At 38.9% G+C, this 17681-nt stretch overlaps 1 protein-coding gene and 1 pseudogene across 1 annotated transcript in view; both read left to right on the top strand.

Moving 5' to 3' along the window:
• The window catches only part of NetB (Netrin-B), a 586813-nt gene that overhangs the window by 150136 nt on the left and 418996 nt on the right, over positions 1-17681 (top strand). The gene's annotated exons all lie outside the window — the stretch shown is intronic.
• The window catches only part of LOC137247721 (craniofacial development protein 2-like), an 86276-nt pseudogene continuing 74532 nt past the window's right edge, over positions 5938-17681 (top strand).

Below are 17681 nucleotides of genomic sequence, written 5' to 3'. Positions count from 1 at the left end.
GACAATATCAGGTATTGCGAGGCGAAGATTACATTGGTAACTCCTTCGATGAGCGAAGGAGGCATCAACGTATATTATTTTGTGAATGTGTGTGGTACACCTTTACATCAAAAACTTGAAAATGATATCAGTATCAATCGGATTACGGAGCGAGCGTGCTTGTGCGGTTTCATTATATATGTAAGTATTTTAATGCATACGAACACAAACGAGCGGCGCGCTCTCTATCACTTGGTTGATCATTTGCTACTCATTTATTTTGTGTTTTGTTTTCTCGCGAAACACCAGTATTCTTGCAGCTTGCTCGGCGCCTTTTGGAGGCTGAGATTTTTTGCGTAGTATCGTGCGCTTAGATTCTTTTTGTATATATAATCTGTCACATGTCCTGGTCCGGGAGCGATTCCATGGGAGTTGCAGGAAAGATCTTTCTTTTTTTAAATGACCTGTCCTAGCAAATATAGAGCATAAAACCCTAGTCGAGAGCCCTGAAAAAAGGGCAGGTTTGTTAACCAAGCCAAATGGCTTGAGTTGAAAAATACAGAAACGCTAGGAGCAATTTTTTTAAATTTTCAAGTTTTTATTTAATTGCCTATTATTTCTAATTCTATTTAGGACTCGAGTGTCTTAAATACTTTTCTGACAATTTCACCGACGAAATTAGAGCTTATGCCTTCCAAAATATTTTGATGTCACTTCCACATGAGTGTGTGTAATATTTGTTTCAAATATGTGCTAAATCGGACCACAAATACAATTTTTTCAAACATATTGATCCATGCGCCACCTAGCGGAGTTTTTTATTTCTTTTTGTTGCCTCGTCATAGGTTCTGAACTATATTCCAAGTTTCAAGTTTGTAGCTTATCAGGAAGTTACTTAAATTTCAATTACAAAATTCGCAAACAGTGCTACACAGAGTCAAGCTAAATAAAACTGGTTTAACGAATGACGAATTTTTTTCGAAGTGATCCCCAATTGACTCCGTAATGATATCGAGGAAGTCCTTAAAGGGGCCCCCGATAAGAGACCGTAACGACCCGAAGTGATCCCTAAATAATCCCAGAAGGATCTCGAAAGATCCCTCAAAATTACTTTAGAACGGCCCCCAAGATCATCCCTAAATGAGCCCGTGAAGACCCCGAAATCATCCCAAAATAACTACCAAATGACCCCGAAGTGAATCCCAAACGACCCCAAAAGTGGTTCTTTATATTATTAGCAACTTGAGTAAAATATAGCTGACAAAACGAATTTTGCTCTCCTGAAAAACTGACTTTTTGGTGATAGAGGGTATTGAATATAAGCCGAATTTATACTTATAATCCCAACTTGTGTGAAATGTTTTTCTGCGCGCTCAACAGAACTTGAACAGTGATATTGGATTTCCAGCAGATGAATTTTCAATGAAAAGCTTTTTATGACAGAAATACACTCAGATACTTGCGCTTTTCTTCCCTAATGGCAAGTGGGTTTATGGGAGTGTTTTGCAATTAATCCGTCGGCTCCTATAGAATTGAAGTAAAACTGACTTACTTTTCTGTTGAAATTTGTATGCAGTCTATGTTGAAAGCTAAGCGAATTATAAACAGTTGAGGAAAAGCATCCGAAACAATGTTATAAGAAGAACATCAATATTTGCGTGCGTACACCGAGAACTCCATTGCAGGCCAAATACGTCAAAGTGCATTTATAGTGATACTAATTTATCATCTACGGCTTGTATGTATATGCACCACCTTCTCAAACTCTAACTAACTTTCGCTTTTGTAAAAAAAACTTTTAACTGCTACATTGTCGGTCTAATGCAAGCGGAAATTGTCACCAGCCGCTTAATAAACTACCACCAGCCAGGTAACCACTTCAACTATTCCAGTAAAGGTCAACTTTTTTAACTGCAGGAATTCCTGTGACAATTATTTTGTAAAAGACTTTTACCGACTTTTCATTCCCTTATCAGACAAACCAATTCACTGACTATCATTACAAATACCTGCTCTATAAAAATTTAATACATCAAATGAATTTGTGTGTGTGTGCGAAATGACCTGACGTCCAGTGAGTATCGTTTCAGTTACAGCTCAACTTTAGTGTTTATTTTACATATATACATATGCGAGAGTATTGTTGCATTATTAGCTGAAGGGCCTCTACAAAACCCTTGTTGTTTGTTATTTTTCTCTGAATGAATTGAATTGTATTGTGTTCTTGTTTTGCTGTTGCAAAGTTTATTTGTTGCTGTTTAAAAGTTGTTGTAAAAGTTGTGCTTTGTTTTATTTCATTAATTTTTGTTTGATAAAGTTGTGTATGTACCTACTATGTATCTGTATGTGTGCTGTCTACTTCAACATCCTAAAAACAGCTCCCACTAAAGCTTTCAATTCAAATATGTAAACACATTCGTTTTCCATACACTAACAGATCCTACCGTCACACGAACTAGTTGTAAACTACCTCAAGCCAACTAATCAGCTGTAATTTTTTCCATATAATGATCTGGCCTGATTTTAGAATGTTCTACGATATGTCAATGGTCAAAATTCGTACAGAAAATTTCAGTTAGATATGTTAAGATTTTTTCAAATCAAAACACTCGGGCATTCTCCTATAATTTAAATATTTACTAGCCCAAGTTTTACCGTTAACATACTAGCGTGATCCCATAACAATATCCTAGTTGTAAACTAGTTTTTATTTTTTCGAACTACTTTGGTATATCGCTGCAGGGAAGTTTTCTCATTTGCGCCCCATCCGCCTACAAGTATGCTTCACTTTGATTCATTTACAGTTGCAATATGTTAGTGGGGCGCGCACGATGAAATAACTCTGTGCCAGGATATCTACAACTCCATTGTTTGTTGTTTTGTTTATTTTGTTTTTGTTATTGGATACTATCCTATGTATTCATATGCTTGTTTATTGTTGATTTGGTATTTAACTCCATTTCATCAGGTAACAAACAAATACACAAATAAACGAGTCAAGCAAACTCCAACTACAGAGAAGCCTCTTTTAGCGGACACTTCTATAGGACAAACAAGAGCGAGCAACGAAGTTCGTTGAACGATTTTTCCTTTTTTTGTGTAGGTGACAAAATACAATTTATGGTAACCAGGGAGTGGATTTAATGGGTAAATACGGAATTTAAAATAAAAATAATAATCTTGAAACAGTTCCAAAAATATCAACAAATCATAAAGCACGCAACCATGAAAGAGTCCGGAGATAAACACGCAATGATCCATAGAAATAAAGATATACTGGGTTCTAAAAAAAGTGGGGCCTAATACTTCCCTGAACACATTTTTACGAAATGAACCCAAAATAGTATTGAAATACTTAGTTCCGAAAACAATCTCGAAATGATCCGGCGAAAAGTCATAAACTTCCCGGAGCAGTCCCTCCGATATGATTCCCGAACAGCCTCGTAATGGCTCCGAACACATTGCTAAACAGTCCGAAATAATTTCAAAATAATCTCAAAAGCATTATCGAAACTGTACGAAAATTGTCCAGAAATAGTTGCGAAAAGGTCTCGCCGGCGATATCAAAAGGAAAACAACAATCCCGAGAGGACAATCCTTAATCTTTAAATGGCCCCGAAAAGATGTCTAAAACAATTCCGAGACGGTCGCTGAACTAATCTAATCCAAACATAGTCCTGTAGTAATAAAGAAATAGTGCCGGAATGAATTAATCCTGAAAATTATCTAAAAAAGTACCGAAATGGCCCGATATGCTTTCAACAAAAAACTATAGAATGTCCAGAAATGGCCAAAAAGTAATCCCGCATTTATCAGAAACTAGCCCCAAACGACACCAAAACAACCCGAAGAAAGCCGTGAAATTATCCAAAAATGGCCACAAAATAATTCGAAAGTGGTCCCGCAGTTATGAAAGTTAGAATGTTTGGATATCGCTGCATGTTTCGGTTCAAGATGGCCAAATGTCGGTTTTGTGACGCAATCACACCAGAACGACTGAACTATTTTTATTTTTTTCAAATATGTGAAATCTTGGTTTATATTTATGCGTGACTACTGCAAAATAATAATATTCGGAAAAAAAACAGGCATATTTCGAAAGTATTTTAAATATAACTTTGTGAACTTTTCGGGATCGACTCAGGAGCATTTCGAAATTAGTTTCAGGATCCTTTCGGAACTATTTTCGATCATTGCTGAATATTTTTTTATCCTTTCGGGACTTCCACGGCTTCCCTTTATAACCGTTTCTGAGATATAGCGAGTTCTATTCCGGGATTCACATTATTCTTATTTCTCTGAATATACGGCTTTGTTCTGAAAACGCATTAGCCATATACAATAATACATTAGATTCGGGTAACTCTTTTTGAAGATACAGCGGCTAATGATTCCGAAATATCTCATATTCATTCCGAAGTAGTTGCCAATTGATCTTGAGAACGATCCCGAAGTAATTAAAAAAAAAAATTAAGCGGGTTTTCGTGACAAAACTTCATACGACTTAGTTGCAATTTCGCTACAAAGAGTTTGTGGAACATGAAGCGAAGCAGGAAGTTTTAATATTTTCAACAGCGCGCTTATCCCACAAACTCGAAACTGCCGGACGAATGCCAACCATATAACGAAAATGCTTGAGCGAAGTTCGTCGTGGATCAAAGTATACTGTGCTCCCGCCCATATACATATGTATCTAGGTAAATGCGAACAAACTCTCGGTCAGCCATTTAACATTGTCCTTCTACAATAGCACTTGTAACCCTTCTATGGCCATTCTTATACTCACATTTGAACATACATTCATTTCATACCCTAACTTCGCTTATATTTCCCTTATTCATATCCCTTTCCATTAGTTTTAGATCAATCAGCACCACAACGTTTTCCTTAATCGAATGCTTTGCCACAAGTCCATTCAGTCGGCTGAGCATCCGGCTCGCTGCTCTCTTTATTACCATCTTCCCCATCTACGCGTAACGTACTTGAGTTGCAAAAGTCATGAAGGCTGTTCTGGTCCAGCACAGTCAACGTGTTATTACCCCACTTACTTATTTCGTTGTTATTACCTTCATTTCCCCACATCCCATTTATTAGGTTTTTTGTTATCCAACTCAATTGCGATTGTTTGCTGTTTTTGAAATTTCCTGTTATTGTTTTTCTCTAGTTTGTTTATGCCCATTTTGCATGCGGCTCATTGCATATGTGACGTTGTATGTTGAACTTAGGGAAAATTTAATTTGCAATAAATGAAATTTTTCGATTTATTTTTTCGTTCATCATTGGCTCTACTATTCCTGCTTTCGTTTAATATTTACTTCTTTTTTTCATATCACAAATGCAGTCACTTTCGTTTTGCAACTCCGAGCGGAGTAATATTGATTGAGTTTTTAATTTTGCCAACAACGGTGGTTGATTCCATAGCATAAGTGTGTAAGTATCCTTCAATAAAGGAAATGTTCCCTGTAATGAAAGGAATAGACAGTAACCATAGTTACTGGTTAAGTCTGTGTCAGGACTATAACTCTTACTCCATTTATTCCTTTCTCTGTTAATAATTAGCAATTCACTTATCCTAATAACCTGATTATGATTCTTTTCTAACTATTTATATGTCAGTAGTATTTAATCTGGCTGGTGGAGCCGTGTGTAGAAGTCTACGAAATTGGGGAAAGCTTCTGACCGCCATTCACCCGGGAATGGCCAGAACGATTCTTTTGCATGCGGTTCAAGTAGCTCACTACTGCCGGTCGCTTGCGGCCAAGTATCCTCTGGGTTATCGGTTAAGGGCTAGCCGGGGGGAAATCTCATCGGCAGCGTCTCTACACCTCTAGGTGCGGCTGCAAGCGGGCGTCTGTCTGGAGCAAGCGGCTCGCTATATAAACGTGCAAGTAATATTTTCACCCCCGCTGAGCGGGTTGTGCGCTGGGCTTGGGACCCGCCACGTAAAACCACACTCCAATGAAATATACCAATAAGCCTCGGATAAATACACTCTCTATTGATGACGACCATGGCAAACGTTTGAAGGACAATGAATTGAGGCATGCACCTGGAACGTCCGCTCCCTGAATGGGATTGAAGCAGATTCCCGGCTGGTTGATATCCTCACCAAAGCAAAATCTGACATCACCGTCATCCAAGAAATCCGTTGGACGAAGCAAGGAAGAAAGAAGATCAAAAATTGTGACATCTATTGTAGTGGCCATACGAATAAGCGCAGTTTCTACATCGGATTCGTAGTGGTAAAGAGACTTTGTCGCCAAGTTCTGGCGTTCAAGCTTGTGGACGAGCGTCTCGCCTCTATCCGAATAAAAGCAAAATTGTTTAATATATCATTCATCTCCGCCCATGCGCCGACAGAGGAGAAAGACGATGAGGTGAAAGACACTTTTTATGAACAATTAGAACGCACATACGAGCGCTGCACCCGCCATGATATAAAAGTCATGATTGGCGACTTTAACGCAAGGGTGGGCAAAGAAAGTGTTTTTGGCCCTACAGTCGGAAAGTTCAGCCTACACAATGAAACTTGTCCTAACGGACTGAGGCTGATTGACTTTGCCGGTGCTCGAAACATGGTCATATCCAGCACGAGGTCCTTGCATAAAAAGATACATCAAGCTACATGGCTGTCTCTTGATCGAAATACTCGCAATCAGATCGATCACGTTGTAATAGACGGACGGTATACCTCCAGTGTTTTAGATGTGCGCACGATCAGAGGACCTAACATCAAATCGGACCATTATCTCTTTGCAGCCAAAGTACGCAGCCGCCTCAGCGGCCCTAAAACCAAGGAACAAAAAACACAAGGAAAGCTAGATGTCGAAAAGCTTCAATTACAACAGACTGCCACCGATTTCGCAACACGACCCTCACATCTGCTCTCTGAGAGCACAACTCAGGCTGAAGGAATACAGGAGCAGTGGGAGCATATCTCCAAAGCACTTCGTACTGCCGCGGAGGAAAACCATTGGTTACCGGCGGACACGAAAAACAACTGGTACGATGAAGAATGTCGCGTTGTAACCGAAAGAAAAGACGCTGCCTACAGGGCTACGTTAAAAGCGAGCGCAACAAGAGGAGTGTGAACGCTATCGTGAGTTGAGAAAGGAAGCGAGACGCCTTTTCAGGAAGAAAAAAGCAAAAGCGGAAAGGCGTGAGTGCGAGGAGCTTGAGCTGCTAGCCACTAGGAATAACGCCCGAAAATTTTACCAAAAAATACGGCGACAGACGGAAGGTTTTAAGACCGGGACAAACTCCTGTAGGAACGAAATCGGCGACCTTGTAACTGATGTCCAGAGAGTGCTTAGATTATGGAGGGAACACTTCTCTGCTCTCCTAAATGGAGGCAGTGATTCACCGCGCAGAGATGGCGAACCCGATCCCGCAATCGATGATGATGGAATATATGTCCCCCCGCCTGATTATGACGAAGTTAGAATAGCAATAACCAAATTGAAAAACAACAAGGCTGTGGGCGCTGATGGGTTGTCTGCGGAGCTATTCAAATACGGCGGCGAGGAGTTGGTAAGGCGCATGCAGTAGCTTCTTCGCAAAATATGAGCGGACGAGTGCATGCCCGACGATTGGAATCTAAGTGTTCTTCACCCAGTCCACAAAAGGGGGATACTACAAAATGCACCAACTATCGTGGAATCAGCCTTCTTAATATCGCATATAAGGTCCTTTCAAGTGTATTGTGCGAAAGATTGAAGCTCACCGTGAATCAACTGATTGGGCCTTATCAGTGCGGCTTCAGAGCTGGTAATTCTACCATCGATCAGATTTTCCCAATGCGCCAAATCTTGGAAAAAACCCGTGAAAAGAGAATCGACACACATCACCTCTTCGTCGACTTTAAAGCCGCCTTCGACAGCATTAAAAGGAGCTGCCAATATGCCGCTATGTCTGAATTTGGTTTCCCCGCAAAACTTATACGGCTCTGCAAAGTAACGTTTAGCAACACCAATAGCTCAGTCAGAATTGGGAAGGACCTCTCCGAGCCTTTCAAAGCTAAACGAGTTTTCAGACAGGGTGACCCCCTATCGTGCGATTTCTTTAGTTTGATGCTGGAGAAAATTATACTAGCTGCAGAACTTAACCGCACTGGTACAATATTCTATAAAAGCGTTCAATTACTGGCATATACTGATGACATTGATATCATCGGCCTAAATACCCGCGCTGTTAGTTCTGCTTACTCCCAACTGGACAAAGAAGCGGTAAAGATTGGTTTGATGGTGAATGAGGACAAAACGAAGTACCTGCTGTCATCGAGCAAAGAGGCAGCGCAACAACGCTACTGTTGGCAGCCATAATTTCGAAATAGTAAAAGACTTCCAGTAAAGACCACCAGCATCAAAAAGCAACAACATCAGCACTGAAAGCCAGCGAAGAACCAATCTTGCCAATAAATGCTACTTTGGACTAGGTAGGCAATTGAAAAGTAAAGTCCTCTCTCGGCGAACGAAAATCATACTCTACAAGTCACTTATCGTATCCGTCCTGCTATATGGGGCAGAAGCATGTACCATGACAACAGCAGATGAAGCGGCTTTGGGAATGTTCGAGAGAAAAGTTCTTCGAAATATTTATAGAGGACCAACGCGTAGAGGTTGGTGATGGCGAGTACCGAAGAAGATTTGATGAGCTGTACGAGCTATACGCAGACATCCACATAGTCCAGCGAATTAAAACGCAGCGGCTGCGCTGGCCAGGCCATGTTATGCGAATGAAAGAAAGTGTTTCTATTGGAACCCGCCTATGGAAGCAGAGGTAGAGGGCGGCCCCCACTCCGTTAGAAGGACCAGGTGGAAAACGATTTAAACTCCCTTGGTGTGACCAATTGGCGCCGGTTGGCGGAGCGAAGGAGCTACTGGCGCGCCTTGTTGGACGGCCATAACCGTTTAGACGGTTAAGCGCCAATTAAGTAAGTAAGTAAGTATTTAGTCTACCTTTTTAGTGTTTTACTTTTATTTTATTAGTATTATTATTATGAAAACAGCTAAAAAGAGTGCAAAAAGGAAATTAGCTGGATCTTAACACATTTTTTTTTTTTTAATTCAATACATTTAGAGCTGAAATAGTCGGTTCATGAAAAAAATTCGGATATACTACTAGAGCGTTCTTCAAGCGAATTTTTAAATAGGGTTATTCTGCATATAACCATTGAAGCTTAAGTTCAAAAAATTTCGATTCAACTTCAGAAACTGCAATTTAAGGGAGTTGAAATTTAAGTTCAATTCAATTTAGAAAACTAAAATTCTGAATATGAAATTTTGAACTTAAGCTGGAAAGGGTTTATATGAGCTTTAACTGTAGAATTAAGAAATAGTAAAGTTCCGACCAACAAATACGTAGATCTTAACTGTACAATTTAACACTTATAATGGGTAGTGCCTTTTTCCAGGGCTGCAACTCGCCTTAAAAATCGAAGCGGTTGAACCGGTTCATGAACCGAATCCTGGGTAGCTCTGAAGTACCGAGCTGGATCGGTTCGAGCGCTCAAACCTTTTATATTAATTGGTATATTACCAATTGGATATCTTACGGCAAATGTTGCATTCAGATAAGCGCTGTACACTAAGGTACCTTGGGATTGAGTTTCTTTAAAGATATAAGATGACGTTGTCGGGACTTCAAAAATGCCTCTGAAATGGCTATCATGGATGGTCTTTATTTCATGGAAGTACGTCCAGCCTAAGCAAGATGAATCGGCTGTTAAATTGCAGGAAGATTACAAACCGCTCATGTAGACCTGGTGCGAAAAACATAGTGCAAATATACCCTAAGCTCCAAGGCCAGATTTGCGGCTTGAGATTACCTTAGTAGTATAGAACCAAGATACAGGTGGAAGGTTGACACCAGGGGCCGTAAATGCAGGGCGAGGGTACACCCGTACATTCCGGTGGCTCCAAACTATTGGATATGTTAGGGTCTGCGATTGTATTATCTTTTAGGCGGTTCAGTAGTTGCCAAAAGCAGAAGAAACACTGCAGCAATTTAGGCAATAATCTCGCATAGCACAAAAGCATTGACTTGTGTAGAAATACACATCAATTTGGGGGTATCCATGCAAATGGGAATAGATGGAAAAGAAAAACCGGATAAGCTAGCTAAGAGGGTGTATTCCTCGAAGCATTTGCTTATACGTCCCAATCAGCATCGGCGGGAAAATAAGAAGGACAAAACAGCATGTGATTGACCAAACGGGAAAGGCGTTGAACCGGGCACGGGATCTGTCGAATCTCATTGCAACAATGTTACCCTTAATTAATACTGGAACAAGTAAGGAAGGCTAAGTTCGGGAGTAACCGAACATTACATACTCAGCTGAGAGCTTTGGAGACAAAATAAGGGAAAATCACCATGTAGGAAAATGAACCTAGGGAAACCCTGGAATGTGTTTGTATTACATGGATATCAAATGGAAGGTATTAAAGAGTATTTCAAAAGGGAGTAGGCCTTAGTTCTATAGGTGGACGCCTTTTCGAGGTATCGCCATAAAGGTGGACCAGGGGTGACTCTAGAATTTGTTTGTACGATATGGGTATCAAATTAAAGTATTAATGAGGGTTTTAAAAAAGAGTGGCCCTTAGTTGTATATGTGAAGCCATTACGAGATATCGGCCAAAATGTGGACCAGGGTGACCCAGAACATCATCTGTCGGGTACCGCTAATTTATTTATATATGTAATACTACGAACAGTATTCCTGCCAAAATTCCAAGGGCTTTTAATTTCGCCCTGCAGAGCTTTTTCATTTTCTTCTACTTAATATGGCAGGTATCACACCCATTTTACAAAGTTTTTCTAAAGTTATACTTTGCGTCAATAAGCCAATCCAATTACCATGTGTCATCCCTTGTTTCGTATTTGGTATAGAACCATGGAATTTTTTTTTTCATTTCTCGTAATTTTAAATATCGAAAAAGTGGGCGTGGTCATAGTCGGATTTCGGCCATTTTTTATACCAATATAAAGTGAGTTCAGATAAGTACGTGAACTAAGTTTGGTAAAGATATATCTATTTTTGCTCAAGTTATCAATGTTAAGGGCCGAGCGGAAGGACAGACGGTCGACTGTGTATAAAAACTGGGGGTGGGTTCAACCGATTTCGCCCATTTTCACAGAAAACAGTTATCGTCGTAGAATCTATGCCCCTACCAAATTTTACTAGGAATGGTAAATTTTTGTTCGGCTTATGGCATTAAAAGTATTCTAGACAAATTAAATGAAAAAGGGCGGAGCCACGCCCATTTTGAATGTTATTTTATTTTCCTCCCCCCCCCCCCCCCCCCATGCGTATTCTTAATCCGATTTTGCTAATTTTTATTAAGCATTCATATAGTAATAGGAGTAACGTTTCTGCCAAATTTCATCTCGATATCTTCAACGACTGCCAAATTACAGCTTGCAAAACTTATAAATTACCTTCTTTTAAAAGTGGGCGGTGCCACGCCCATTGTCCAAAATTTTACTAATTTTCTATTCTACATCATAAGGTCAACCCACCTACCAAGTTTCATCGCTTTATCCTTCTTTGGTAATGAATTATCAAATTTATTCGGTTTCTCGAAATTTGCGAAATTTTCGATATCGAAAAAGTGGGCGTGTTTATAGTCCGATATCGTTCATTTTAAATATCGATCTGATATGAATTCCCAGGAACCTACATACCAAATTTCATCAAGATACCTCAAAATTTGCTCCAGACGGACGGACGGACGGACATGGCTCAATCAAATATTTTTCGATACTGATGATTTTGATATATGGAAGTCTATATCTATCTTGATTCCTTTATACCTGTACAACCAGCCGTTATCCAATCAAAGTTAATATACTCTGTGTGCAAAGCACGCTGAGTATAAAAAATTTCTCACCATAGTGACGGAAGCATATAATTGCCAAATTCACAAAAAATTACCAAAACCTAAAGTTTGAGCATTTTATTTATACAAAAATTGGACATTCAAATCCTAATGAAAAATTAAGATTAAAGCAGTATTATACGCATATTTATTTTAGTTGTGTATCTTAAAAGTTTTAAGGGAAAGTAGGGAGTAAGTTGGAATTTGGTAAAATTTTATTTTGAACCTGTTTTGTTGGGTGGGTTTTTGAATTTTAAAATGTATTCGGTTAGGTTCGTGGATTGGTTCACAGCTCCGAAAAGGCGAATGGTTCCGTTTATGAACCGGTACGGTTTAGGCCGGTTTGTAGCCCTATTTTTCACAAAGTTTGTACTTAACTACAAGGAAACCATTTCTAGTTTCGATGCAACAATTTCCTATTTAGGCTTTATGAAAATTAATGAGAATTTCATGTAGTCTTTCAAAGGCCCCACTGAAACTCCTTCGCTTGTCTTTGAAAAGTAGGTTACTAAGCTTTTTTTTTCATCGTTATACCCTCGCGAGCTGGAGGCTGGTCAATCTAGAAACTAAATTCCGGCAGTGTAATGCTTTGCCAACTTCACAATCAGCAGGGTTTTTGTGGCTTAATAAATAATTCTATCGATGTTCATCTTGTTTATTTTTGCACGACACATCAAAAACCGTGAAGTCAGTCTGGTATTTTAACTGCATGAAGCTTCCCAGATACTGTCCAAGGAATACCGTTCACTTAGGTAGTATCGAGGTATTTCGCTTGAAGGTAGTTTTGTGCACTAGCTCAAGAATTCGTTTGTTGGTGCTACTATACGTCTTTAATCAGTGTTTGACTTGGGATCTTTTTAACTTAATTAACTAGTCTGGGAATGAAAAACGAACTTAATGTATACCTCCAGATTAGCACTTATATTCTTTCGCACTGATTGGTCTGTGGTTAAGCTTCTTAAGTGCATATTAGTACAGTAAGAAAGGTCGGGAAGCACCAGTTTTTGGTAGGAAGTAATGTGAGTTCATCCTGACTGGGTGCTTGAAAAGTATAGCTTTGTAATCGTCGTTATCAACGGCTTAAAACTCACATCACACTTTGCTACCTGCTAAATTATATTGGTGGGTTACTATGTAGGTATATCAATGTAAGATATCAGCGGCTGATCGGTAAGCTAGGTTCTAGAAAACTTGACCAAGAAGACAGAGTTATTTTATACCACAAGTCCTGGTACCTGGTTTGGGGTTTCCGTTTGGTCGTCAAACTAATTCTGGTTAAACTATGGACACATACAGTATAACAATGTGATGTTTTTGTTGACTGGCCAGTTCAACCTAACCTAGTCTAAGTAATATTATAATTGTATTATAATTGTAGATAAACAATAGCTGTTTTTTTGTACATATATACATATACGCTTTAACTTTATAAGGACTGCTAAGCGTTAAACTTTATCTACACTTATGAAATTGCTGCGCAGAAAATTAGTACTCCTAAATTTAAATACGCATTATACTCAGATGCAACTGAAATATGTGTATGTGTTTTACCTCTATATATTACATCTAAAAATGGTGTGTGTCCACTATTCACCGTAACCGATTCAGCTATAGGTTATGCACTATGGCCAACATAGGTGTGTGTCTCCGCTTTTCGGCAACATTCTGTAGCTAGTTATTTAACCACTGCCGCTAGATGTCAGAATAAGCGTTTTTTTACCCGCAAACGTAGACGTAATACACTAATGTGTGATTCTATTTGCTGAAAGATAAATTGACAAAGTGAGCATGCAAGCGTACTCAATACACATATAATTAGCAATCGGAAGCTGCTGCATACAGTGCTGGCCATGTTTAAACAACCAGTCGTGCATTAGTGGCTCACTGTTTTGTGTATTTAGTTGATTTAATGTTTTATTCAATGTAGTAATTCATTATTGTTAGTTATTATTTCAATTAATCAAATAAACCAAAAATCTTTAACACCAAGAAATCGGAAATGGTTCGATAACATATGATTCGAACATTTGTGCGCTCTTGAAAAATGCGGCCAGCATGAACACTGTTTTGAATCCTATGTTCAAAAGTACTAAATGCTAAAATGAGCATAAATACTATATAAAGCCATGCAATTTTAGCGGTAAACCCGTTTTAAACAACTTAACGGCAAAACGGAAGGCAAGCCCGCACTAATTACCCCCTATCAACTCATTAGCATACACGCCCAGCTGTTGACACCACAACCGCGGATCTGCAGTTACACCAAATACTTAAAAAAAATAATAATAAAACAAAGGCGTCGTAAATAATATCACGCTAAACCAATTCCCATGTGTATTGCAATGCATTTTATATTTCTCAAAGCAAAAAAGCTCTTGCAAGTCATTCCCTGCTGATTCCAAAATATAAGTAGATTTATGATAACTAAAAAATATGAAGCATATTCCTATCTCGCATTTGTATATGTAAATTTTTTATTAGAGTTTAAGGAGTTAAAGAAAAAGTAAGCAACAGCAGCATACAGAGAGACAAAGGAGCATAAATTATAATTTGTCAGCGGGCAACGAACAGACTCAAACGATTCTTGGTTTACTACACATAAGAATTTGCATAAGCAAATGAGTTGGTATGTGGCGGTTCACACTTGCAACCCTTTGTTGAAATGTTTCTGCGACTTGATGAAAACAAAGTGTTTATGTTTTCGTTGGAGTTTTGTTAATATTTACTTTAGTGAATATTTTGTTCTTCTTTGCAGTTTAATGATTTTTAGTTTAATTCGCCCTTGCCAGCTGAGCAAATCACATTTTTCTTCATTACATTTTTTCAATGTCTCCAGCGACTTCATCAGCTGCTAGGGCAGCAACTCTTGCAGACTAATTGTTTTGTGTGAACTTTTGATTTTTATACTCAGAGTGCTTTGCACACAGAGTATATTAACTTTGATTGGGTAACGGTTGGTTGTACAGGTATAAAGGAATCGAGATAGATATAGACCTCCATATATCAAAATCATCAGTATCGAAAAAAAATTTGATTGAGCAATGTCCGTCAGTTCGTCCGTCTGTCCCATTATGACGATAACTTATCTTATCTGGACCCAGAATAGATTGGTATTGAAAATGAGCGGAATTGGGTGATAACCTCGTCCACTTTTTATATATATAACACTTTGGAAAACACAAAAAAACTTGATTATTTAGTAAATAATACACCTATAAATAAAAAAAAAATAAATTTAAGGCGCGATAACCTCCGAAGAGATCTAAGGCCGAGCTTCTCTTCCAATTTGCGTCGTGCTCCTCTTGATTTTCCCTACAAATTGGCCGGACGGGACCTACATGTTTTATGCCGACTCCGAACGGCAGATGAGTTTTCACTGAGAGCTTTTCATGGCAGATATACGCCCGGAGTGCTTGCCAAACACTGCCGAGGGGCGACTCCGCTTAGAAAAATTTTCTTCTAATTTAAAAACCTTATTTCTAAAATTTTGATGCTGCTTTGCCCGGGGTGCGAACCCAGGGCATACGGTGTGGTAGGCGGAGCACGCTACCATCACACCACGGTGGCCGCCTAGAATGTTGAAATTTGACGTGTGGACTGACATTGAGACTCTTGATAAAAATTTAAAAAATTTTTTTAAAATGGGCGTGGCACCGCCCACTTGTGGTAAAATCAATTTTACAAATATTATTAATCATAAATCAAAAATCGTTAAACATATCGTAACAAAATTAGGTAGAGAGGTTGCCTTTACTATGAAGAATGCTTTGGAGAAAACTTAACGAAATCGTTTAAGGACCACGCCCACTTTTATATACAAGATTTTAAAAAGTGTCGTGGACGAATAAAATAACCTATATCTTTGCAAAAAAGATCTTTATATCTATGGTATTTCATTTCCCAGGAGTATTTATAACAACAAATAAGAAAAATTTCAAATTTAAAAAATGGGCGAGGCACCGCCCCTTTTATGACTAAGCAATTTTCTCTGTTTCGGGATCCATAACTCGAAGAAAAATTAACATATCATCGTAATGAAATTGTGTACACATATTTTCCTTATAGCAGAAAATATTTCTGGTAAAAATGGACGGGATCGGTTAAAGACCACGGCAACTTAGATATAAAACAAGTTTAAAAAGGTCGCAGACTAGAATGATAAGCTATAACTTAGCAACAAATAGTTTTGAATCAATGATATTTCACTTATCAAGTTTATTAAGAGGAAATGGGGAGACATTTTTTTGGGGGTGCAACGTGTTATGTAGAAAAGTACTTTATCTGAACAGAAAGTACAATTGAAGCTCACACTGAATATATAATGTTCGGTTACACCCGAACTTAGACACCTTTAGTTATTTCTTCTTTTTCTGACTTGTTTGTGGTACTGCATTTTATTTTTGTTTAATTGCCACATATTTTGGTTAGATTGTTAATTAGTCGTTGCCACATGTTGGTGTGCTATTGCAGGTTTGATGACACAACAACAAAAAACTGGGGTTTACTATTTTAATTGCCAGGCTGTTGCATGCCACGAGTGGTTTTGTAATCTTGTCGATTGCTCTTTTCAGCTGTGCATTCCTTTCGTTGGAATTATAGTTGGGAAATTTTACCGCTACAAAAAAAGCTGTGGTATAAAAGTGAGTATAAATGAGGACCAGAGCAAAATGAACAGCTTAAACAGTTAAACAGCTTCATCTAAGGCTGTTCCATGCAACATGCCATTTATACCAGAATGGAACAGATCGAAATTTATGTTAGATGCATTTGTTTAATTGTGCATGTGAAGAGGTTATTTGTGACATGTGGCAGCTATTCATATGCAGCACTAAGGAACATTCGGAATATAAGACTTTATGGATAAGGAAGATCCTTATAACTCTGTCCAGACTTAAGTTGTGCCAAATTGTGTTGCTATTCAAACCTCGGCTTCCACGATAGTTGATACTTTTAATGGAAGACACTACAGTGACCAAGTAGTCTGAGTCCCTTAAATATACCCCTCCTCCACGTTTCCAGTTTAACTTAGAACTACGGAAATGCTACCGTCAGTAGCATCTATCCAACTCCATCCATTTATCCCTGCTGATAATGTCTATCATGAAGCTGTTATCGGCAGCTGTTGTTGTCGCACAGCGTATCCTACGCTTTTAGTATTCCAACTGGATGACTCTATAAAACGCAGGACTGACTTTGCCGCTGCTTGGCGTCCTGATAGATCCAAGGATAGTATGTCAAGAATGATCTGAAAAGCCTCGCTAACGCTATTCATAATGGGTCTAGGGACTCTATCCAACAATTTTAGGTTTGGCGCCTTGCAGTATGCCACTAAAGTACAGTATGGGTTGAATAATCGCGGTATAAGTGCATCCACATATTTCGGGGCAGAAGTTTCTCCACGAAGCTGTCTTAAATTTTTTGTAGGCTTTTAGTTTATCTGGAATACTATTCCAGCCATAGTGCTCATGGTTGGTTCTTTTGGCTCTGTTGAACTGTTATTAAATACGGACGAATTTCTGGTATTCCACCTAATCCTGGTGAGTTTAACTCGATCCTTTGAAGATTCGCCCTGGTTAGTAGAGAACTGGTAGGGCGGATATCTGGCTGGAGGGTTATCAACGAGCACTCCTTCTCTGATCACCGATATATTCAGTTCTCGGTGAACGAAGAACGTCCCGGTAAATATCTTTTAGGAACCCTAAAAGTACTAACTGGGACTTGTATTTTAGGAAGCTGGGAGAGCTATTGCCTGCGGTGCCTACCGTTAGTTCCGACCTGTCCGAATCTGAGATAGACGTTCTGGTGGAAAACTTCACCACGGCAAGC

This window comes from Eurosta solidaginis, chromosome 4 (genome assembly GCF_040869045.1).
Source record: "Eurosta solidaginis isolate ZX-2024a chromosome 4, ASM4086904v1, whole genome shotgun sequence".
In the NCBI taxonomy this organism is placed as follows: domain Eukaryota; kingdom Metazoa; phylum Arthropoda; class Insecta; order Diptera; family Tephritidae; genus Eurosta; species Eurosta solidaginis.
Note: the sequence above shows the minus strand (reverse complement) of the source record. Positions and strands in the feature narration are given on the sequence as shown.